Source organism: Corythoichthys intestinalis, chromosome 4 (assembly GCF_030265065.1).
Source record: "Corythoichthys intestinalis isolate RoL2023-P3 chromosome 4, ASM3026506v1, whole genome shotgun sequence".
Taxonomy (NCBI): domain Eukaryota; kingdom Metazoa; phylum Chordata; class Actinopteri; order Syngnathiformes; family Syngnathidae; genus Corythoichthys; species Corythoichthys intestinalis.
In genome coordinates this window covers 45,329,190-45,355,138 of record NC_080398.1, presented here as the reverse complement: position 1 = coordinate 45,355,138, position 25,949 = coordinate 45,329,190, and the positions used below count along the sequence as shown (strand labels likewise).

Below are 25,949 nucleotides of genomic sequence, written 5' to 3'. Positions count from 1 at the left end.
CATCCGTGATTCTACAACTGGTTAGGGAGTTTCCTCTTGCTCTTGTTTTGACTTTGGTTCAAATAAATTGCAAATTGCTGTACTGCTGCACTTTCTCCGACAGCCATGTATCACGCTAAGTATAATACAAAGTCCTGTTTGCAGTGTCATATCCCTCATTAAAGAATGTGGCTCATTTGCAGATCGGTCATCCGAGTTGCTCTAAACCATGAGAGTCCAAACCAGTCCTCGAGGGCTGCTGAGGGTCTTGGTTTTTGTTCCTACCAAACGAGCACAGTTATTCCAATGAAGTTTCTGCTAAAACAAGCAGCACCTGACTGCAATCAACTGATTTCACTTGTAAGACCCCAGATTGGTGAAAAGGTGTCGTCTTTGTTTGTTGGAATGAAATCCAGTAGCCACTGCGGCCCTAAGTGGAATAGTTTGCTGCCCCCAAGCTCTAAACAGAACTGCTGAGGGAGGATGTGAAGTAAAGAGTTTTTTTTTTTTTTTAAGTGTCTGACAACTCCTGTCATACTGATTTGATGAGAGCTACAAGTACAGAGAAAGATATGCAGGCATTGTGGTAAGATTTAATTGAATTACTGGAACAATAGTGTGCCTTTAAAGTCGTGCAAGAAAGAACATTTCCTTTATGTAGCTGGAAAAGGTTCATATTAAGTCCTAATCATTCATATACTCTGAAAATGAAGTTAACGGCAGCCATGGAATTGAAAGCCTTTTTCTTCCTTCTTACGTTAATTATAATGCCAACATTTGACTGTGGGTGTTCTGTACAATGATGTCTTTAGAATACCTTCTCTGCTGCTAGTCTGAACTCAAATATTAATGCAATCAACTGGAAGCAGGGGTGTACAGCAGCATGCATGCTTCCACTGGAATGTAAATGAGAAAACTAATTCTTTAAAGGGCATAAATGCAATACATCAACCACTAGATCGGGTAGTGTTACATTCATTAGAAACAACATTAGATCGACTTTCAGAATTCCATATAATAGTATTAAAAAAACACTATAATTCGGTAGTTTTTAATGTCGTAGCAACGCATTTCAACACCATAGTGTTGTTTTTCACGGAAGAAAATGAATAAACTAACGTACAGCACTACACTACTGCAAAACCATGCAATTACAAATATAAACATATAGTTATAGCTTCCATTTTTGGAATAAAAACATTGATCCATCAAGGAAAAGTAAATACGTACATTCCCACGCAACTTTTTAACTTAGTTTCGTAGTCGGTGTTGCACCGTTACAGATACAAGTACCGATATGGCACTAAAATAACTACTAGCATTAAGAAACAACGTGCTGAAGCTGAGCAATATATAATATTTGAGATCTACTTTCCACCCGCTGGTCGCCCTACCCAAAATGGCTACCCTTACCGGCACCCTTTCCATGATGATGGTAGACATCTAGTCATCCTTCTGCCTTTAATTTAAATAAGTATATTACAAGTAGATATCTAATTCATTTGAAGTGGGAGGGTGGCAGCGAATGAACAAAGGTTCTTTCTGCTGCCAACCCTCCCACTTCAAATTGTTTGGACGACTATCAACATCAATGGCAGCTAATAGGTTAAAGCAGTGTCTGACCAAGCCATGATTAATTTACATTCAAGAAAGTATAAAAGCATTTTGTATTTAAAATAAATAAATGAATAAATAAATAAATAAAGCAAACATTTTTAAAAAATGTAACAGCAAATACAAAACAGCCGGTATTGGGAGCCAAAAAATAGTATCGGTACAATCATTGTACTTTGTGCATCCTTAACAATGCAGACAGCTAGGTTGCTAAATGATGAAAAAGAAAGCAAAGGTTCACTTCAGTTTTTGATAATGTTCTACAGAGACCATAAAACTGGTGACAGATGAACGCTAATTGGTTATCTTTGAATAAACATGAATAGGAACTGAAGGTGGGTGTATATTTGCCCTGGTTATCCACAAGAGGAAACCTTTATATTTTAAACACCCTAATTCCCTAAAGTACCACCCCTCTTCATTGCACTCTCCCTGCTCGAGCTGCACTCATTACTGCTGGAAATGATGCAGTACAATATATGCAGAAAAAGGAGGGCGGCAGGGTGTGGGGGTCTGGCTCTGTGGGTGGGAGACACAGAGAGAAAAAGAGAGAAGGCAAAAACCATGGTGGTATCTGTTTTCCCCAGTCGCTGCCTCTGGCTCTCTTCCTTTCTTGTCTCTACTTATAAGCTGCTGAAATATTACAGTTGGGCTGCATATTGCTATCGTAGGCATAGTGCTTAAGAGTCAGTTTCACTATTGGGATACAGAAGCTCGGGTAGTGTGTAGGTGACTATACATGTGTGTCACTGATACCCTCCAAAGAGTCCCTATGGGGTTTTTGTCATAACTAGACAGGCAATGCTGGAGAATACCACCATCCCCCTTGACATCTTGTGGCTTTATCTCATGTACTTCATCACAATTCAAGCAGATGATACGATTTTTGCCCCACATTGTCATGTCAATCTATCCATCTATTTCCCAAAGCTCTTGTTCAGCTCAGGTTTGCAGTAAACCTGACCTTATCCCATTTGACTTTGTACAGAGAACCAAACTAGACAATGCCCTTGACTGGTCACTTATAAATCATGGGGCCCAATCATTCCTACTCCTACCATCAGTGAACCCATGTTGGCTAAAGGGTAGTCGCCCAATGAACCACTATATTTTCAGCATCAACCGAGATGTTAAGTAGTGAAGGAATCTGACATTTTAGCCAGATTGCCGGAATTATGCCAGCCGAACTCCCAGACCTGCACTGGCGCAGCTCCAACGACCCGGGCTGGAGATCCGAGAACCCGGCCAAAAGGCCAAACTCCGCACACTCACCTTAGTCTTAACCCCTTCCACTGACTCAATTTTGAAGCTAGAAAAAGGCTTCGAAACAAAAGTTGGCAATTTATTCAGGTCGATAGCGATCAAACGCCAAGGCAAAACAGCAACAGATCCAGTCGAATGGTAGACTGGTTCCAGTGTCGCAATATCAAAAGTCAACAAAAGATTCACGAGAAAAAATGACAACGATTAGTTAAACATTGTCTTTTTGAAGGCTGTCGCGGGGCGGGATGTGGGCAGGAAGAAGGGTGTGCTTGGGTCTTCCTCTGTTGCAGACTTGGGTGGTCAAGTTCTTGTGTAACCATTGCTGGGTCATGTTTAATGAGGCAGCTGAGGTGGGAGGTTCGGCGCGCCTCACCGTCTGAGAGGTGCTGAGCTATCACACTTAGAGTTCTTTTTGGTATCAGGTGTTGTGGTAGTACAGGGCGTCCAGACAATTGTTCTGGACTGTCCTGAAGAGCTAATAGAAGGATTTGGTGTTGCAGTCAGCTTTAATCTTGCTCAGTCAGCTGTATGATGCACGCATTGGGCTTTCATGGTCAGAAGGAGTCATGTATCTCTTATGCCCTATAATAATGATAATATATTTATATATTAGATAAATAATATACACTGTATATATATAATATATATTTCTTTAAACTATGATATAAATGATATTTATTTTATATTGAGTACATTAGAGTAATACAAACAGTCAAACAGTAAATCTGAGGAAAGATACTATTCCTTCAGTACTCTAATTACCTTCAAATATGTTAAAAAAAAAAAAAAAAAAAAGAAAGAAAAAAAGAAAAGAAAACCTTCTACAAGCAGGTGATATGATTTTTGTCCCACATTGTAATGTCAATCCATCCATCCATTTCACAAAGCTCTTGTTCAGCTCAGGTTTGCAGCAAACCTGACCTTATCCCATTTGACTTTGTACAGAGTCCTAAACTAGACGATAACCTTGACTGGTCACTTATAAATCATGGGGCCAGATCATTCCTACTCCAAACTTTAGTGAACCTAGGTGGGCTAAAGGGTAGGCAAATGAAACACTATATTTTCAGCATCAACCGAGATGTTAAGTACTACCTTCAAATGTGTTAAAAAACAAAAACAAAACAAAAAAACACCATGTTCTGTACAGGGACAGTAAACTTTCAGATGTTGAGCAATATTGTGGCCCACATTTTGCATGATTGTTTTCATGCATTTTTATAGTAAATTAGCTAGTCTTAATTTAGAGTTGTGTTCTGTTATTGTAGTACTATGTTGTCCCGCAACAATACTAAGTCCTATTTGGTGTAGATACAGTTCATTAAGAGCAATAACAATAGGCATACAAGGTCCCCAACCTGCAAGTTTCATTAATAGTCATTGTTCCCACAGAGCAATACAGTATACTGTATGTCTATGAGTGTTGTTGTGTGCTATGTTCAAATGTAGTGTTACGGCATGTGCATTTAAGTTTGCAATTACTCTGGCATTTATGACAGCTTCCGTAAACTAATGAATATGTTTTTGATATTCACAGCAATATTTTGCCATTTATAACAAATGTATTTTTGTTTGTGAATGTATTTTTTAATTTTTAAAATCACAATAAGACAGCGGATTTATATTATTACTAAATAAACAAGAAGGCATTGCCTAGTATTTGTATGTATTATTTATACTAGCAAGAAAGTGTTCTCATACCAAACTGTTGAATATGGGCAAGGAAGGCAAGAGATTTTTTTTTTTTTTTTTTTTTCTTTTTACATTTTTTTGTTGAGAATACCACACAAAATGGGGGTGTCCTTCTTTTTCCTATATAAGCCCACTGAAGACAAGGGGTTAAGAGACCCATTGAGAAGCAAACTCAACAACCTTGTTTTGCAGTGCATCGAAGGTAGGAGTGCAATGACCTCTGTATTGAAAAAAAATGTTAAATAATTAGATGAAGACACAGCACAACACAGGGGAGCATATTACTTAATTGTGAGACAAGATTGTCCATGGTGTCAATAGGAGTGTGAATATTTGTTTCTACAGGACGTACCCTGTGTTATACAAGCTAGTTAAAAAATTGCCAATAGAGTGTCGTTTTATGAGTGCCACAGTTCAAACATGCAATTGATTGATTTAATTATCCCCTGGATCCAATAGGTATTAATATTAATGATGAGCACAGCATTGGACCAGCTATATTATAGATGCTCAGATAACATCAGCTGTGGGTAATTTGAATGTGGGCAGTAAAATTAGAATTAACCACTCTCATATGTGCTTCCGTCCATGTGTGAACATTGAGATTTATTGCTGTGTGTTTGTGTGTGTTTAAAGGCAACAAGCTGTATGTTCACTCCGCCAGCAGCTTTGTCTCTGCACACACACAAATGCATTGGTGGCAATATAAAAATGTCACAGTTGTGTGCGTCTCCATACAGGATGGCCGCAGCCGTGCACATATTGGTTTCACACTGCGATGTGGAAGAATTGAAATATTCCGTAATCTAAATGTAAATGGAAGTTAAATTTACCGGTGGGTTCTATGTAATTGCTAGTGCCGCAATTTATCGGAGGTATATTTGGGTACAGAAAAGAATATCATGGGCAAAGGAAAATAATAGGGACAAAAAGTATACAAGATGGAAGAGGGGATTTTAGTTTCAGCTTTGGTTAGCATAAAATAGCATAAAATATCAAGAGACTTGTCTGAAGACCACATAGTGTTCAAATGAATGCTTGATCTCTTGAGTCAATTAGCCAATTAATGGTAAAATGTCCTGTTGTGTGTATTACCATTCTAATGCATATTTAATATCTACTGTAATTCAGAACTGTACTTCACTGTACGTGTTTGAACTTGGTTCAAAATTACTGTAGTTTTGCTTTGTAATTACAATGGGTCCTTTAAAGTCAAACATTATGCATGCATTTTTTTCAATGCGGTGTAAGGAATGTCCCTTTTGAGAAACTGTCGAATGTTTTCCCTGACATCACGCCCAGATGTTAAAGGCATAAACAGTGAGTGTATCGTTACACACGTATAGTAAATATTTACAATTTCATTGAATGTGTGGGAGCTTGTCCTGTAATGCAGTTCAACTAGTTTTGCGTGAAATGAGCAGATCTACTGCATATATTGGTGCAATAGTAGGGGAACCACAATCAATTTTAAGACATGAAAACAAATATTCACCTCATTCGTGTCATGAAAAGTGTATTAGTCTTACAATTGTTAAATTAAGTGACCCACTGCAAGCAATTACACTTTAACTTCACTCCTAAATCAGAGTAGAATGGGACAGTTTTAATTGTCCAGAGTGTCATAAATATAAAGCATCCCTATAATCATTCCGTTTCCACTTCATTATCTCTGACACGTCATGGTTCGATAATGGAAATTGACTCATTTGTCATTTTAAACTATGTTAAAACCTTTTTTACGTTTTAATTGCTTACAGGCGGTCAATCTCAAATATTTCAAACTAAAATAATAGAGTATTGTTGTATATCTTAAGTTCATTATTTATTCATTATCCAAGCCGCCTATCCTCACAAGGGTCACAGGGGGTGCTGGAACCTATGGGCAGACGGCGGGGTACATGTTATGGCAGGGTAGGTGAAGCCAATGTAGACCAAAGTGTGACCAGGAAGCAGATGAAGAGTGAAGTGATATTTATTAAACACAGACAAGGTGCTGGTTGGCTGGTGGGGGTGCATAGACGGAGTTTGACTTTTGTGGCAGGGGGTCAAAACATGTTGATGACCCCGAAACGCAGTGTCAGCAATAAAATGAATTTAGAAGATGTACAGTATGCTCGGTTAGTAGTTTAACCATGCTCGTGAAACAGGCATCCCAGCTATGTGTGTGTGTGTGTCCGTGTGTGGGGGGTACGTGCGTGTTTTTCTGTCTTACCTTGTGGAGGAGTAGATGCCGACTTTTGCGATCCGCGCAGATACCCAATTTACTGCTAAGTTTTTTCCAGTCACTCGCACCCTTGCGAAAAGAATCCTTACCGTGGTTAGTTTAAAACTGCTGGCAAGGAAAACAGGAGGCGGCATCCTTTTTGATTTAATATTCCAGGCAGGAATAATACATTGAAAATGTTTTTTGCTTGCCATCATTTTTTACGGGAATTCTCAATTAGACTGCTTAGGGCAGCTATGCTTTTGGCCAAGATCGGTGTCCATTGGATATGGTATGCCCAGTGGTGGTCTCTGGTACAATTAGTGTCTTTAGTGGGGGAAACTTTGAAACTCCGCTCACTATTTTGGCGGTGCTTTTTGCTGTTTCATGATCAGCGTTGGGCACATTACTTTAAAAAAGTAATTAGTTATAGTTACTTACTTCTTGCAAAAAGTAACTGAGCTAGTAACTGAATTACTCTACAGTAAAAGTAACTAGTTACCAGGGAAAGTAACTATTTCCGTTACTTTAAAAAGAAGTTGTTGTATGTCAAAGAATTTGAAATTTTCTGAGCAGTATTCGAGTCAGTTGAATAGAGAAGAACAGACAGGTAGTTGTGTTATAGAACCTTGTAATATTTATTGCACCTCACCAGCAACAGATTTCTCCAACACTTGAAGTGCAACAAAAATAAACAGATTTGAATTGCTTACCACAGATGTCGACAAAAGCTTCGCACCGGGACATAAATTACACTTTACATGCACGTTCTTTCCTTTAATTTCGACCAACTTGAAATAGTGTTTATATCTCCACCTCGTAAGGGACAAATTTTCCTCTGAATGCTCTGCCATCATATCCCTCTGCATCTGTTTTGCGTGTGTGTGTTTGCCGCACGCGCTGTTCAGGTTTGTGTGTAAAAACACCGGCTCTGAAGTACATGCGCTATTAGGCTGGAGCGTTTACGTCACAGAATGGGGATCACGTGAGATTTGACAACAGCGCAGCCATATTGGAAACAGGTCTGGCTCGCGGGGCATTAAACTTTAACTTGCCAGTTCAATAAAGAGACAAACTCATTACTAAGGCGAAGAACAGATATGTGATCAAACTTAAGGATGTGAACAATGTTGACCCTTACGAGCAAGCCGACGACAAATGGAGTAAAGATGTCGACGGGCTTCCACAATTACGTGAAATGGACATTCTGCTGTATTTATTGTTTGGTGTATGTTACTAAACTCATCAGGAATTCCGAAATTACAAATCGCTACAAAGCTACGAACACTTTTGCTGCGGATGGATGCAGGACCTGCACATTATGACCGTATCAAACGGCAACTCCATCGTTCTTGCAAAGGTAGGTTATGTGTGTTTACTATTTTCATTGCCATGAACCTGAACCCCAAGTCTTGGATGACAAATAAACAGAGCAGAGTAGACTCGCTACGGCTGGTAGTTTCTTCAATTTATTCAAAGTAAGTAACGCACCGCTTTTGACCGTCAGTAAGTGTAACGGCATTGTAACGGCGGAAAAAATAATTAGTTAGATTACCCCGTTACTGAAAAAAATAACGCCCTTATGTAACGGTGTTATTTATAACTGCGTTATTCCCAACATTGTTCATGATCCACATCTTCAATCCTTGGTTGTCACTCAGTAGTTGTTGTCGCTTTTAAAAGCTTAGTTTGAAAAAAAAAGAAGTCATTATCCATCTTGCCTATTCTGTCCTGAAGTAGTTTTGGCTAGGTAAAGCAAATGACCGTCTCTAAGGTGCTAGCCACATGATCTGTTAGAAAAATAATTTTGACCTATTTGAAAAAAAAAAAAAATTCTGGTTCATTTCATTCATTGTTGTTCTTTTATTGCTTTACGACTTTTATAGACAACATTTTACCGGCAAAGTCTTAATTTTAAATTCATATACACTGTATAGGAAAGTCAATTACATGCAATGACATATTTCGGCCACCAGGGGGTGAGGGGTACGCCCCACCGGCCCCCCCTTAATCTCCACGGATGCGGGAGTGATGAGTCAGTAAATGGCTGTGGCAAGTGGCTTCGTTCAAACAGGAGTCCTAGCTGGGTAGGTGTCCTGAGGGCAAAGACAGAATTAGTCAAGAGTTCAACAACAAGGGTCCAAAATGACATGCTCAGTTGGGCGATGTACCATTGTTGACTGGCAGAATTATCTAGCACCTGCTTGCTGCCTAGGCCACTCGTTAAAAGCAGTGGTGATTGCTGATTAGCTGTAGGTGCACTCCCAGGTCTCCCCCACCCAAACTGCCGATTATGTCAAAACAGGAAGTGTTACAACTATTAGTGGTGTCAACAATAATCGATGCGGCGATGCATCCCGATGTGGGCAACAAACCGAATCGATTCCGCGCATTTTAAAATATATAAGTACGTTCAAAAACTTCCCTGTGCAATTCCGGTGATGCAACGGATTTGGTTTCCCCATTTGTATTATTATTCTCATGTTTCATTTTTTTACACACTGCATAACTCTGGTCAAGTTTCCCACCAACCTCGTAGAAGCCAAAATGTCTCCAGATGTCTGCTTAGGTGCATCAATAATCTTTCTCGCTCCCTCTAATCTTTCTCGCTCCCTCTTTCTCCGCTTCAGCCATTGTTATGTTATGTCCTATCTCTTAGAGGTTAGATCTTGTGCCCGAACCCTAACGGTCGGGTCAGGCCCAAAATGTTAAGCATTCACGTTCGGGTCGGGTCGGGTCGGGCTGCCGCGCCGGACTGATAAGTTATTAAAAAAAAAAAAAAAAAAACTGGGATAAAACCGAGAGCAGGCTCTCTGTATTGTACATTTGCTTGTGCACACACATGTAGCAGTGGCGCCGCCCGCTTTTCCTTCTCCACCACTGTGGCGCTTGCAATTCGTTACAAATGACACTTTTATTTATGCACACAAAGGCAGCACAAATGTGATCCTTTTGAATCTTCTCCTCTCTGTGTCTGCAAAATCGCATTTTTTTTTTTTTTTTTATATTAAACTTTCCCAGCGTTATTTCGTTGTGTAAATGCTTTTATAATGAACATAAAAATATGTAGACTATTTAAACATTAAGAAAACTTCCGTTTTTTTTTCTGCCAACTGAGAATTCGTTATGAAAGACACTTTTTTATGCACACAAAGCCAACACAAATGTGATCCTTTTGAATCTTCTCCTCTGTGTGTCTGCAAAATCGCATGTTTTTTTTTTTTTATATTAAACTTTCCCAGCCTTATTTCATGCTTTTATAATGGTCATAAAAATATGTAGACTATTTAAACATTAACAAAACTTGCGTTTTTTCTGCCAACTCAAAGAAATGAAAATAAATTGCTGCTGCTGCGTTTTTTTTTTCGCGTCACTCCAAGCCAAGTCGGGCTTCAATACCAGCGGGATGTGTCGGGTCGGGCTGGATTTTTTAGGCCCGATCTAACCTCTACTATCTCTGCTCTCTCGATTGCAAAAAAACTGATATTTCCTCACGTTGAAACAGATTGTTATGACTGCTAAAATGCTGCTGCACTTCATTTTAATTCATTATTTTTTATTGTTATGTGGTAGTTACTGATTGCATTTCTAAGTTGATTGCACATATGTAGTGGGCTAGGCCGACATTTTATTTTTGCTCTACATTGCAATGGCGTACCGCACGCAGGCTATTTTTAGACCGTGACGTCGCATCGTAAAGCGGAAGTAAAGTCGAAGTGGGACATTATAGACCCGCCCTCGCATAGACTCAACGTAAAAAGTGCTACTTTTCGCCGGTAATCTTTCAAAAACGAACATGCCGATCACGCATTGCTTTTTTGGAACTTGTAGAAACGACTCTAGACATTACGACCATGAAGGATGTTTTCTTCATACGTTCCCGGAAACCAAAAACTCGGGAGGAAAAAATGTGAAAACCGAATCAACTTGCGCGGACTTTAACACCAGCTCGGCGAATCCATTCATGCAGTAAACATTATGTTGGGTTGGCATGGTCTTTCAGAGGACAAAGAGGTAAGCCATTTTTATATTTTTACTTAATTTTTTTAGCGTAACGTTGTGCCGTACTGCTTCTGTCTGACAATTAATGACCTGAAAAAAATTACAATGGTATCTGACTGCCACTGTTACCGTTTCTGTTATATATATATATATATATGAAAAACAACTTTAGTAAGGGGGAAGTGTAAATAAATTATAGGATTAAGATGTGTTATCAATGAAAACATTAAAAGTGTTCGTTGGCTGTCACTGAGTAGCATTTGCGATCGCTACACAAAGCTAACTAAATTACCCCCAGGAACAGTAAGGGACGTAGGACAACCAGAGGATATATAAGAAAGACAGGGCTGATGGTAAAGGATAGCTTGTTGAAACCGGAGAATATCATTGTCAGTCGCGTCGATAAAAAAAAAAGCTAAAGCTATGCTTACGTCGGCTCGTTTTTTTCGTCTTTTTCAGCCTTCGACACTAAAGCCATCTTTTTAACTGAACATTTTTATGTTCTTCCACATCTATGCCAGTCAATTTGGCACCAGGCACATCATTTTCGGAGAGAATTGGTAGGTTTAGCGCTGTAAACATCTCCTTCGTACACGATTTCCATTCATTTCCTATTAGGGACAAACGGTGGCTTGTCCTAGCTTTGTCCCAGCTTAGCAACGGTAGCTAATGCCATGAATATTAATGAGCGGAAGTGACGTGTTGCTTGCGGCACGCCATTTAGTTGATGTTTTGTTTGCAACTGAACTGATCCCTGGATTGATATTGCGATAAAGATGCTGCTGCACTACAATATTTTCTTTGTCGTTTTCTGTAATATTTACTTGAATATTTTTATTGATGGGTTGTTGTGAGTAAAATACAATGACTGTTATTATTGATTTTGCACAGGAGTTCAGATGTTGCACTGTGGGAAAGGCTGCTACTGTGTGCAGGGGTCGCGTTAACCGAATATTTTCTGTCGTTGACCGGTTTGTCGTTTTCTTTAATATTTACTTGAATATTTTTATTGATGGGTCGTTGTGAGTAAAATACAGTGACTGTTATTGTTGATTTTGCACAGGAGTTCAGATGTTGCACTGTGAGAAAGGCTGCTACTGTGTGCAGGGGTCGCGTTAACCGAATATTTTCTGTCGTTGACCGGTTTTTTAAAACGGTGACGGAAAAAACTGAAGTCCATCCGTCATTTTGACAGGTTGCAATTCACACCCCAGACCACAGGGTGGCGAGTGAGCATATTAATTAGCTATTGTCTCTCTTGATGCATGACGTCGTTGGCGTTACTCGGAAAAATGTCAAGGCAACTGAGTGTCTGCCTGGCACGGCCAGACTGTTCTCCCTGTATTTTTCAAACACTGAGAGAAAAGTCTGGGACACAGCCTCTCGAGTAGGTACAAAATCAATCGACAAATCGGATTTGTTTATTTGCGTGACGTGTTCTTCACGAGCAACGTCACTCTTGCGCGCCGAAAGTCGTCTCGACAACAACACGGATGGCGAACGGGAGAGCCAAGAATATGTTCCAATCCGCGGTAAATTCAGTTTTAAATGAGCTAAAACACATCGACTTGAGACATTGACAACAGTCTGTCTCGCGCTAGCCATGTTGAATAAACTCCGTTCTCCTCGTATGTTTACTTCCGCGCGCAAGTCCCTCGTCCTGCCCTCGTCGCTTTGCTAACGGCACGTCTGCCCGTCGCTGATTGGTGCACTCCGCTGTCTGTTTGCTTCTTGTTAAGCTTGTTCGGACAGAATATTAATTAAAAATGAATGAAAACTATATACTATTGAATATGTCATTATTATCATTTTAAAAATGTAAGTGATGGGTAAAAATAGATTATGACCGGATTTTTATGACGCTGTCAGTCAAAATGACAGACAACGAAAAAGTCTAGCGCAACCGCTGATTAAAAAAAGAGAAAGCCCTAGTCTCATTCAAAGCACCAATTAAATGCTGTGTTTTTTAAAAAATATATATATATCTGAAAGTATTTTCATTTGACTTCAGCAGGGAGTGACACAAGAGCCAATAAAACGTTGATTAATGTCTGACCGCTTGTGTTGCCTCATGATTCACGAAAAATATGCTTTGCTTTACAATTTTAATGCATCCCAGGCTTTAAGGCATCGCGATGCATTGCCGAATCGAACCGAATCCAATCGTGACCCTCTGAATCAAATCGAATCCAATCGTATCGAATCGAATCGTGGCCCTCCGAATCGTAATCGAATCGTATCATGAGGGCAGTGCCGATGCACATCTCGAACAACTATAAAAGTCAAAGTAGAGGGGAGTCAGGGCAAGGACCACCACAGAACACCTTGAATCTGTTACCAGCCAATCGTAGTGCACAAGGAGACAAACAGCCAGTCTTACAAATATGCATGTTTTTGGGATATGGGTAGAAACTGGAGTAGCCGGCGAAAAGCCAAGCAGGAACAGGGAGAATATTGTATTATTAAATTTTAAGAGTAAGGTGGTCTCACTGCTTATTGTCCAATATCTCTCAGTGTATGTTCTTGCCTTCTTACTTCTCTTAACACATTTTGTCAAGTGTTGAGGCTAGACCTTCTTATGAATTATTGTTCCAAAACCACAACAAAAAGCCAAGGAAAAAGCAACACACATGCTAACGATAATTAATTCTTTGATGCTTACTGTACGCTGATGCAATTCCTGAAGTACAGAACATTAAGAAGCCATTTTAATGCTCTTGGAAAGCTATGCATTTCATCCACTATCTACACCCCTCCTTGGTGATTCATATGCTACAAGAAAGGTAATCATCATATACTGTATTCTGTAGACAGAAAATAATGGTGATTCACGATGGCGTCAATATGAATGCAAGTTAAGTTCCATAGTTAGATTTTGGCCACTTTATCGTAAGTCATTCACCATGAAAACATCGAAGATGGTTGTTTACTTCCTGTAAAATTGATTAAGCAAAACCTTATTACCTCAAGGAAACTATGAGTAATAAAATAGGACAACAGAAAATGTTTGGCATTGTTTTTAAATTCTTCTCTTTTCTACCATATTTTTAAAGTAGGAATTTTTGGTTGATTAGACAAAAAAAAAAAAAAATCCATAGGCGTGACTTAGAACATGTGTTTATACATTCTGTATGTGTGGGCCATGCAACAAGCTGGCAATCAGCCCATGGTGAACCCCACCTTTGGCCCAAAGTCAGCTGGGAAAGGTCCTTCTAACCTAGGACCCTGATGAAGACACAATGTACAGGTAATGGATGAACATTGCATATTCATAACTGCATATTCTAGAGACGTACCGAAAAATCGCTGGCCGAAAGTTTCTGGCCGAAATGTAACAAAAGAAAAGTTAAAATAACATCAACAAGACTGGAAGTTGATTAAGCGCAAGCAAAAAAGCAAAAGCTCAGTAACGTGCAATTCTATTGCTATTAGAGGAAACACATCTGTCGATTGAGGGTGTAGTGACTCTGCTCTATTCGCTCTTACAGTGGAACAGCACGTATTACATGCTCTACATGTCACTTCCCACAAGTAGATCTCTCTTCTTGCCTCCTTTGAGCAGCTGACTAAAGAGACAAGCTCCTCCGTTGCATCTGTAATTACCACACTCACTTGTCATTTTCCAAGCAAATAAGCTAAGAGACCACAGAGTAAAAACAATATCAATGAAACGAGTGGAGCCTATCAGCGAACATTTCACTGAGGTGTATTCAGAGCCTGTGTGCTTGGTAGCAACTTCACTTGACCCAAGTTATGAAAAGCCTTAAAGTATTTTTCGGACTATAAAGTCCCTTCTACACACATATCCCACTAAATTCCCGTATAAGGTGACGCGGGATTTACTCGCGTCATTGCTTTCACACATGGAGAGATATCTCGGAAATGACGCGGTTTGGAGACTTTCACAGACTCGACCTGTGTTGCTGACTCGGCACTCTCTGTGCGGGGAGGGCTGCTGGCGCGATTTTATAACTCAGACATGAGGTCATTTTTGGTTGACATCGGCTGTCACATTCTGTTGGTCAGATCGTGTTTTCTTACAGAGCCGGTTGTGGGAGCGTTCCCGACGTCGTAACTGCAGCCAATTCAAGTTCATCAAGACTGTTTTTAAGCCTAGGTGATTCAAGAGAAGGGTGCCGAGATATTAACTTGCTGGGCGCCATTCCACACATTGTACTCTCGAATTTTGGGCAATTTGCTAGCTTGTTTGTCTGCCGCCTTTGTTTTGAAATCCCCTACGTTGTGCTGATATTTGAGTGTATTTTTGTTGTTGCTGTCTCATCAGCTTTCTGCCTACCTACTGTCACAGACCCATTGTGTTATTTCCCCTTTTCCGCGGTTGCGTGTATTTTTGTTTTTATTTAATAAACCCTTGAACACTTCCCTGCGTTGTTTTCTGCTTTGAGTTACAACCTTGTTTCCGCAGTTGCGGACCCAAACATCGGCAACAAAATAAACCACACATTTCCAAAGATGGACGATGCACTCTCTTCCTCGGCTCTACGATCCAGTAGCAATTTAACTTAATTTCGTTATGTTTGCAGTTTAATTTTGCCATTTCCAGTTTGCCATTCTGATAATTGTGATGTTTGTTTGCCGCGTTCCGTCTTACTGCGAAGAAAGAGGAAATGAGGATCGGCCTGCCATGATATTTACGTCATCAGCCAGCGTGCTGTGACCCAGGAATCAAACGCGTACTTTCATACACGCCTTGTCCCGGGAAAGTCCCGGACATAACACTAAGACGCGACCCATTAAACGTCAGCGTAATCCAGACCCGGCTGCAGAAAGAAATTACAAGGGGGGCATTATATTTTTTTGGGGGGGGGCCCACTTCTTCAACGTTCAACGTTATTACCCGTACAGTACTACATCAGTGCACTGAAATATTTTCTGTCACTGAAGTCACAAGTGATAGTTCATCGTAAATTCTATAAGACAAACGAAATTACATAACTGTTAACCTGAGGCCGTTGGCAAGCTTACAAATAGTGACGTATGCCCTTACAAATTGGTGACTGATTTTACAACGTTGTATATAGCGTGCAAAATGAAACAAAAATAAAACTCAATTTTTAAAATAATATGAATTTGTAACATATAACCTGGTGCAATCAAAGAACAATCAATATCTTAAGCTACATCATGATTTCAAAAATTTAACAGTGACTTTTGTTATAATTGTACGTAGCACTTTAGGCAATTTCTATCATGTCTTGATGGCTGCACTAAATGGCATTTCAGCTCGCAATTCAGTTTGACTTGTAGGTAGTTTGTTAGTGTGTCCAATTATAGATTAAAAAGGTCAATTGATAAAATTAACTCACTGATGCAATCTTTGAGTCAGGGAACATTTCTGTTGCTAATTCTGAGAAGTGATCAGCAATAGATGCAGGCAAATTGTGTTCGGCAACAAATTGGCAGAATGAAATCTCGGCTTTCGTCACTTTTCATTCTACAGGCTTCATCTTTATGACCAGTGTTGGTAATCTTACTATTAAAAAGTAATTAATTAGTTACAAATTACTTCTCCTAAAAAGTAACTGAGTTAGTAACTCAGTTACATGAAGGTAAGACTAATTCCTTACTTGGCAAAGTAACTGGTGTTACCGTTCATGTTTTTTTTCATTAAAAAAAAAAATATATAGTAACCTTTGCTATGTTTGGAAATCGTTTAATGTTGTGAATCAACTGTTAAAGTTGTTAAAATTGCTACCGTTTTTGCATTAGTTCGCTTCTGTCTACCTTCGACATCTAAAAGTTTTAAAACTGTTTCATCATTTAAAGATAAAGTCAGGTCAAGATTTTGCCGATTTAGGAGTATTTTAGATAAAAACTTACTTAAGTTCGCTAGGAAGGTTCACTACAACAGAGCCTTTCTGAGAAGTCTACTGCTTCAAAATGGCAGCTGTTTATTAACGCTGCCGTCTGTCATTTTGCATGTAGTTCTAGCGTGTGATATCTAGGTGTATAGTGTAGGCTGTCGGCTACAGTCAGGAAATATTGGAGCCACCTAGCCTAGCATCGCGTTTGCTACAGTGTCAAAACATTCTTCTCTTTCAGTGTCTGACTTTTTTCTCACGTCATTCAACCAACGTAGTAACGCGGACTCACATTGTCTCGGGGCCGAAACGGTGACAAAATCCAAACGGAGAAAAAAAAACCGTAATGCACGAAAAACGTAGATTTTGAACGTACGACGTACACATTTAAAAATCAGTGCTCACTTGTACAAACTACGCCGAAACCGTAAAACTTTACAGATATGCGAAAACAATGGTGCAGTTCTGTGTGCATTTATTCAACTAAAATGCTTCAGCGTAAACATAACATGCACTGATAAACATGAGCACCCAATGGCCGGTGACTCGGCCCGCCCCCCCCCTTATCTGTGATTGGCTAGAAATTGCCTTCGTTCGATGCTCAGATTGGTTGAATTGAATGACGACAGATCAAGATAGGATGAATAGAGGGTTTGTCCTCTCCAAGTGTGTGTTTTGTGGAAGATTTTTAAAAAATGACACAGTACAGTTTAATCGAGCTGGGGCGGGCACAGCAGTCTCTGAGGGCGGGCCCGGCCCCCTAATGCCCGCCCATGCCGCCGGGTCTGGCGTAATCCCTGTGTCAGTCGACCCGGGAAATTGCTTTCACACACAAGAGCTGCCTGTTTAAATCCCAGGATATTAATGGTGTTTAGGTATACATAAAGGGGCTTTAGTCATTACGGATTATGAATCACACCAGCCCAAAATGCATAATGAATAAGGAATGTACATATATAAATCGCACTGATATAATCCAACACTATAAACCGACAATACATCGTGAAAGACAATTTAACCTAAGAATCGACTTTCCTTAGCTGATCTCGTGCCTCATAGACCCCACGACTCCAGGAAACAGCTGGCTTTATTGAACGCAGCAAACAGGCCGCTCATTACTGAACAACACAACTCTCAATAACTGTGCTCTAAAAAATTATCCATCAACCTTTGCAGGCGAAACAGACCAATAATAACAGTCACAACAAATAGTCGCTGCAATAAAAATAGAATCGAGAACAGGCTCAATAGGTGTTGACAATGGCATACCTTGATGTGCTTACTTGTCAAATTCGTCTGACAATACCATACTGCACGACTTTTAGTTTCAGTTTTTAGTCAAGAGGACATAAAGAGAGCGAGGTAAGCCTGCGTCTGTTTCATAAATACGAAAATTAGAGGAAAAAGTGGAAGGCTGCGGTTGAATGAGACCAGCTTTCCAAAGTCCTTACATTTAACCCGGATGATTCTGAGGCTTAACGTCACCTTCAGTTTATGAAAGGTGGTGGTGATGGTCTTTCGGGTTACAAACGACGGCTCAAAGCAAATGTAGTACTGTACATACGTATGTATGCAAGTTTTAATGTCAAACAAGTCGCCTACCATTGACGGCGACAGAAATAAAGTGCAGCAAATGCTGTCCATCTGCGTCGGCAAGGGTGAACGTTTACCAAAGAGACACAATTGAGCAACTAAAATTCCTACAGTATGTTGTCTGCAATTTTATTTCTGTCTCGATCAGTCTTCATTTTTTGTGTTTCGCATTGGCCCAAATTGGATGGGCTGAACGGTTGAGCTCATCACTACAGATAGCCGATAAAGATGGAAGCACCATTTAAGTCACAACGCCGAGCACATTGTGACCTAATCAACAATGGCGACTTACAGCAAAATGAAGTTTTTGGTATTATATTAAACTGCAAATTATTTTCAGTTCAGTTTGCATATTATAGATGAGTTACTAAGATTAAAATAAAGAATTCTGGGATGGGATTTTAGTCGGGGTAATTTTTACTAATTTAAATGTCGCACCCATGGAAAACTAAAAAAACAAAATAAACAAACTATGACTTTGAGTCCGAAAAATATTGAATGTGGGAATACAGCAGCAGCCATGACTATTTATTTAGTACTGACATTTTAACAATCTGCAATAGAAAATAAGATAAACACAAAACTAAGTGTTTAACTTGACCCACTATACATTATGTAACAATTTTAATATGTATATTGCCTGCATAAAAGCTGGCAAAGCCTCTTTTTTTGTAATAGAAAGTAGCTTTATCACATTCACGTCTGTTCACGTGACACTGATCTGAAGTACTGTCTCCCACTGTCATGGCTGGTGTATAATGTATAATGGGTCAAGTTAAACACTTAATTTTGTGTGTATCTTATTTTCTATCGTGGATTGTTAAAATGTCAGTACTAAAAAGATATTATCAAATTAAAAGTTTTAAAATTCTAACCATTAAAAATTTATATATTTAAAATAATAATAATAATAACATTAAAAATATATATATTTGGCTGAATTATGTTTTTATATATAAATGTGAAATACCTTTTTAAAAATATTTTGAATTAGCTGTTTGGTTTTTAGCCTCAGTTTTTTTTTTTTTTAACATTCGTTTTTTTCGGCCAAGAGAATCATTTAGGTCAGGGGTCTCCAAACCGGTCCTCGAGGGCCGCTTTGGGTCTTGGTTTTTGTTCATACCGATCAAGTACAGACCTTTTAACCAATGTGGTTTGTACTAAAACAAGCAGCACCTGACTGCAATCAATTGATAACACACCAGATTGGTGAAAAGGTGTGGTCTTGTTCTGTTGGAGTGAAATCTGCGGCCCTACAGTGGGGCAAATAAGTATTTAGTCAATCAATAATTGTGCAAGTTCTCCCACTTGAAAATATTAGAGAGGCCTGTAATTGTCAACATGGGTAAACCTCAACCATGAGAGACAGAATGTGAAAAAAAAACTGAAAATCACATTGCTTGATTTTTAAAGAGTTTATTTGCAAATCATGGTGGAAAATAAGTATTTGGTCAATACCAAAAGTTCATCTCAATACTTTTTTATGTACCCTTTGTTGGCCATAACGGAGGCCAAACGTATTCTGTAACTCTTCACAAGCTGTTCACACACTGTTGCTGGTATTTTGGCCCATTCCTCCATGCAGATCTCCTCTGGAGCACTGATGTTTTGGGGCTGTCGTTGGGCAACACTGACTTTCAACTCCCTCCACAGATTTTCTATGGGGTTGAGATCTGGAGACTGGCTAGGCCACTCCAGGACCTTGAAATGCTTCTTACGAAGCCTCTCCTTTGTTGCCCTGGCTGTGTGTTTGTGATCATTTTAATGCTGAAAGACCCAGCCACGTCTCAGCTTCAACGCCCTTGCTGATGGAAGGATATTTTCACTCAAAATCTCTCGATATATGGCTCCATTCATTCTTTCCTTTACACAGATCAGTTGTCCATGTCCCTTTGCAGAAAAACAGCCCCACAGCATGATGTTTCCACCCCCATGCTTCACAGTGGGTATGGTGTTCTTTGGATGCAATTCAGTATTCTTTCTCCTCCAAACACGAGAACCTGTGTTTCTACCAAAAAGTTCTATTTTGGTTTCATCTGACCATAACACATTCTCCCAGTCCTCTTCTGGATCATCCAAATGCTCTCTAGCAAACCGCAAACAGGCCTGGACGTGTACTTTCTTCAGCAGGGAGACACGTCTGGCAGTGCAGGATTTGAGTCCCTAGCGGCGCATTGTGTTACTGATAGTAGCCTTTGTTACTGTTGTCCCAGGTCTCTGTAGGTCAATCACTAGGTCCCCCCATGTGGTTCTGGAATTTTTGTTCCCCGTTCTTGTTATCATTTTGACGCCACTGGGTGAGATCTTGCATGGAGCCCCAAATCGAGGGATATTATCAGTGGTCTTGTATGTCTTCCATTTTCTAATAATTGCTCCCACAGTTGATTTCTTTACACCAAGCATTTTACCTATTGCAGATTCAATCTTCCCAGCCTAGTGCAGGTCTACAATTTTGTCTCTGGTGTCCTTCGACAGCTCTTTGGTCTTGGCCATAGTGGACTTTGGAGTGTGACTGACTGAGTTTGTGGACAGGTGTCTTTTATACCGATAATGAGTTAAAACAGGTGCCATTAATACAGGTAACGAGTGGAGCCTCGTTAGACCTCGTTAGAAGAAGTTAGACCTCTTTGACAGCCTGAAATTTTGCTTGTTTGCAGGTGACCAAATACTTATTTTCCACTCTAATTTTGAAATTCTTTAAAAATCAAAAAATGTGATTTTCAGTTTTTTTTCCACATTCTGTCTCTCATGGTTGAGGTTTACCCATGTTGACAATTATAAGCCTCTCTAATCTTTTCAAGTAGGAGAACTTGCACAATTGGTTGTTGACTAAATACTTATATGCCCCACTGTATGTGGAAAAGTTTGGAGACCGCTGATTTAGGTGCATCCCTATCATGTTCAGTGTAGCATTAAGTCATAAATAACACTGACCTAAAAAATGTAGAAAAATATCTGCTTCAGATATAAAAATTGATAAATCATACTTGCTGTCGTGACATGGATTGGAAAATAAAAGATTTCAGTGCTCGTATTCAAGATATTTGATGTTAGGCTATTACAAAGATACATTGATGTAATTATATAATATCAGTTTTACAAGTTGCTACATTAGACATGAGATGAATACAGTATATCAATGTGTGCCAACAACTTATGAAAAGTGTCTACATTATTGCAGTTTGTCTACTTCCAATACAGAAATCAAATAATACACATTGCTTGCATTTTAACATTTCGGCCAGATACTGTATCTCAAAAACTGCAGCCAATTGACACTTTTGACCTCATTTTTCTTTTTAAGTAACTAAAATTTAATAAAGTCTCATTACATTTATCCAGGATTCATTTTGATTTTAGCCCAGTGTAATCTATTCTCTGTACTGCATAAGCCCGCTAGGTTCATGGGTGTGCTGGAGCCTACCCTGACTGACTTTCAGCATGAGATGAAATACACTGTGAATTGGTTGCCTCCCATTCGTGGAGTAGAAATAGAAAAACCCCTGCTTTCCACTTACATTTACACCAATGGATTATGTAGAACAAACCTTTTTTAAACTGTACACTCCTTTGTACAGTAGGTTTTACACTGTACATTATTTTCTTTCTTCTTCTAGTTATTATCATGTTTTTGTGTGTAGATGTGATCCACCTCCAGTGTCACTCATATACTTGTGTACCTTTGTAAATCCTCATTAATAATGCTATGAGCCAGATCAAAACACTGCTGCGCCTGGGTGGCAGAAAAACATGAATATGTTTTTCTTGCTTTTGACGACAGACAGGGGGTTTGATAAGGCGACTCTGACTATTTAGTTGAATACCGGCAGCGCTTACTGAATAATAGATGAGTCCTGCTCATGATTCCTTTGGTCCATCCCATTGGACACGAGGCAATACACTTTGTTCAGCTAATTTAAGTCAAACAAAAGAGAACACTCAAGAGTATGCTCCTATTTAGTTATGGTACTTCAAAGCATCGATGCTTGAGATTAAATGTGGCTTTAGAGAGAGCAGAGGGTCCACCTACTCACCCTAATACACAACAAGCAGGCGGGCAGATGAAAGCAGGGAAAGCTATCGCAGTGGTCATAGCTCATTTTGGGGAAATCTTTTCTGGCCTAGCTATGTGCCCCCCAAGCGCACAGCGAGGATTCACTTTAAGTGATGCCTTTAGGGTCATGGACGTAGTTAAAGTAGTGCTTAGAAACCCGAACATCAATGAATTTCTCATACTGTATGTCACGTGGGTGACAGAGACAGAGAGGAGTGGATGAAGTACACAGTTAAATGAGTGATGACCAATTAACATAAACATAAACTTATTTCGTATGTTGCAGTTGTTTATTAGCACGCCAAGTTCGAGGACACAGGACATTATTGAATATAGTTGGCTATCCTACGACTGACTGCTGACAAGTTTAGGGTATACTGTGCTTTTTGCCCAAATTCAGCTTGGTTGGGCTTAAGCACTCTGACCCTGACAAGGATACGGTGTGTCGAAAATGGATGGATGGATGGATGGATGGTGCAATGGATGGAAAAAATACATTCATGATACAAGCACATTCACATTACGGGCTTGGCCGTGGAACTGATTGTGCTCTTATCAAGAGGGTCCACTGTACTTTGTTTTATCCTGGGTCATAGACTTTTTAATGATATTGACGGGACCCTGAGCGTGGGGCCGATTAATAGGGGGCCTGCATTGTTGGTGTGGCCGTCAAAGCTGACCAAGTGGAATCACAGACAAAAAGCTTTTTTCATTGAAAATTCTTGTGAATAAATGCCTAAATTCCTGAATTCTTTATAGATATAGACGCAAAACAGTCTCGATTCTTTGTTAAAAGCAACAACAACAAAAAAAACCATGCAGTTAGCATTTATTTTACTTAAATATGTAAATGTACCATGCGAGTCTGTTAGTCAGTGTGGCGGCCGCCATATGTAAACAGAGCTTTTCCGATGAAAATTCTTGTGAATAAAGGCTTAATTCCCTGAATTCTTTATAGATGCCGACGTACAACAGTCTTGATTCTTTGTTAAAAGAGCAAAAAAAGGGCAGTTAGCATTTATTTTACGTAAATATGTCGAAGAATGATGCTAGTCCGTAGCAGTTAATTTCTCCCATTGATTTTTTTTCACGTTTCAAAATGCATGCGTGGTACGGAAAATATAATAATTACCTTGAATCCACGAACAAATCACTCCTGAGACAATCCTTCCTGTTTATATGCGGTACAGCTTTTGTACTTTTTCAACCTAAATCCGGGGTTGGATCGCTGCATGTGTCGACTAACTGTGACCGACTGCGAAAAACTGAAGCGGACAGTAGGACGGCCCGCTACTTGAAGGCATTGGGCAAAGGCTGATGGATGTGACCCAGCAATACAATTATGAAGTCTATGCCTGGGTCATTGGGAGTGAAATAAGACGCTAGAATTTGTATTCTGGGCACTGATAACTGTTCCATTGTAACATGTACTTTAATTAGTTAATTATTTTTAGCATAAACCTGGTTGGTTAAACTGTCTTTGCTTGATTGGTAGGAACAAAAACCAGGACCTACAGCGGCCCTTAAGGACTGGAATGAAAACCCCTGATTTAGACCCTTCAGTTATGTAAATGCATTAAATGTTAATTTAGTTTTATTTCTCAGCGCAATCTATGCAGAGGAAAAGTTAGGAGTTTTGATTTGCTTGCAGATCAATTTTTATTTGCTTGTAGATCGAACTGCTTTCTAATTTCACGACATGAGGCTGCCATATATCCTCTCCCTAACAGTAGATGGCGGTTTTTAGTATTCAAAGGCCAACAGGACTAGACACGTCAAAACCGGAAGTTGCACTCCAGTTTTATCGATCCCATGCGAGACGGGGTGTCACTACACAATCGTTATATTCTTAGAATGGTCTTGCTTGTGGGTTGAATAACAGTGTTTAATATGTCTGAATTTAACACATTAATCACCTTAGGGGGATCGTGGCACGTTAAAATTGTCACCAAAGCAAACAACTGTCAGGTGCAAACTCATTCTTTTATGAATGATTGTTTTTATCTGCAAACCACACTTTTGCCTTTTTTGAATCACACATTTTATTTGCAAACTACACTTATTTCTCTTTCGAATGATTATTTGTTTTTGATTATGTTTTTTCCTCTTTTTAGTTTTGGCATGATTCTAACTCGGAAAAGCTTAACTAAGATCTTAAAACTGTGTGACAACCACAGTCTGCTGTGATAACTAATTATTATTTTGCATCTTTCCGTGTTCTCTATTTCTTGTCCTTTTAGGTTTGATTTGTAGAGCAAAAAAAGGCTGATTCTTGAAGAGTCTTGCTTTGAGACAGTGCAAAGAACGGTAAAGTAATGAGAAGATGAGTACAAGAGTCCCAAATACAATAGTATCTTAATTGCTGATTTGGAGTATCTTTGTGCTTTGTGCTTTTAGGAGATGAGAGCGAGTGCTCAGCCAAGTGAAGTAGTGGAGCGAAAAAAAGTTCAAACAGTAGGATGAGGCAGAATTATTGCAACGCGTTTGCAAATAAATTGATCGAGTAAGTAAAGACCCTTTAGTTAGTCCAAATTCTGTTGCAGAAATTTTAAAGAAAACCAGAAAATATAGTAGGTAAAACAGTAGATCATATTTTTCTGTGCTAACTTGGTTGCAGTAGATTCCTGTGAAATGTAGAATTTATTTCAGCGTCCACTTCCTTACATACAAAGCACATGGAACTGTCTTCCTTATGCAGTCTGGAGGTTTCTGTTCAAGAGTAAAGCTAAAACGTTACTTTTTGATAAAGCTTATGGCCAGGGATTCCCTGAGTTGGTCCTGGCTCATCTCCTGGTTACGATGCTATACAGTAGGTCTAGACAGCCAAGGGATCACCATTTTGTAGTCAGCATCCCTTCCTCTTCTCTCTATTCCTCCTGTCTTATCAGGATCCATGTACTGTAGTATGTTACTAATCTGTTTCTCTTTGTCTTTCTCATAGTCCCCTATGGCTGGTGCTTTGTGCGTATAGAGGTCCACATTTATCTGCTTGTAATTGGCATTGTTGAGTCAGGGGACAGCGGTGTTAGGAGCCGACCAGCATTGTCTTTGTTTTCATCTGGAGCAATCTGCTGAAGAAAAATTCATTGCATACCATTTCCTCAGAAGCTATGTGTGCATTATTTTTTCCAGGGAAATTGAAAAACTAAGTACACAAAAAAATAGTAACTAAATATATGGACATTGACAGAATGTTCATCATTCTAGCGAGTATCGAAGTTACCGAACCAGAATTTGAAATGAATGTGCGTAAAACGCAATCTTGTACCTTCAAATCCAAATTAGTTAACCAGTAAAGAAATTAAAACAGATTTACTTTGAAGAAAATAAGTATTTGAACATCCTGCTATTTCTCAAGTTCTCCCACTTAGGAATCATGGAGGGGTCTGAAATTTTCATAGTAGGTGCATGTCCATTGTGAAAGAGATAATCTAAAAACAAAAATCCAGAATTAACAATGTATGATTTTTGAACGATTTATTTATGTGATACAGCTGCAAATAAGTACTTGAACAACTGAGGAAATGAATGTTAAAAATTTGGTACAGTAGCCTATGTTTGCCATGACAGAGGTCAAATGTATCCTGCACTTTTTCACCAGGTTTGCACACACTGCAGGAAGGATCTTGGCCCACTCCTCCACACGGATCTTCTCTAAATTAGTCAGGTTTCTTGGCTGCCGCTGACAAACACGGAGTTTGAGCTTCCTCCAAAGATTTTCTAT

At 39.3% G+C, this 25,949-nt stretch overlaps 1 long non-coding RNA gene across 1 annotated transcript; it reads left to right on the top strand.

Moving 5' to 3' along the window:
- The first annotated feature begins 500 nt into the window (after nucleotides 1-500).
- On the top strand, nucleotides 501-25,949 carry LOC130914428 (uncharacterized). The gene is made up of 4 exons (XR_009062915.1): nucleotides 501-565; nucleotides 24,466-24,532; nucleotides 24,623-24,728; nucleotides 25,827-25,949. It is a non-coding gene; the product is annotated as an uncharacterized LOC130914428 (long non-coding RNA).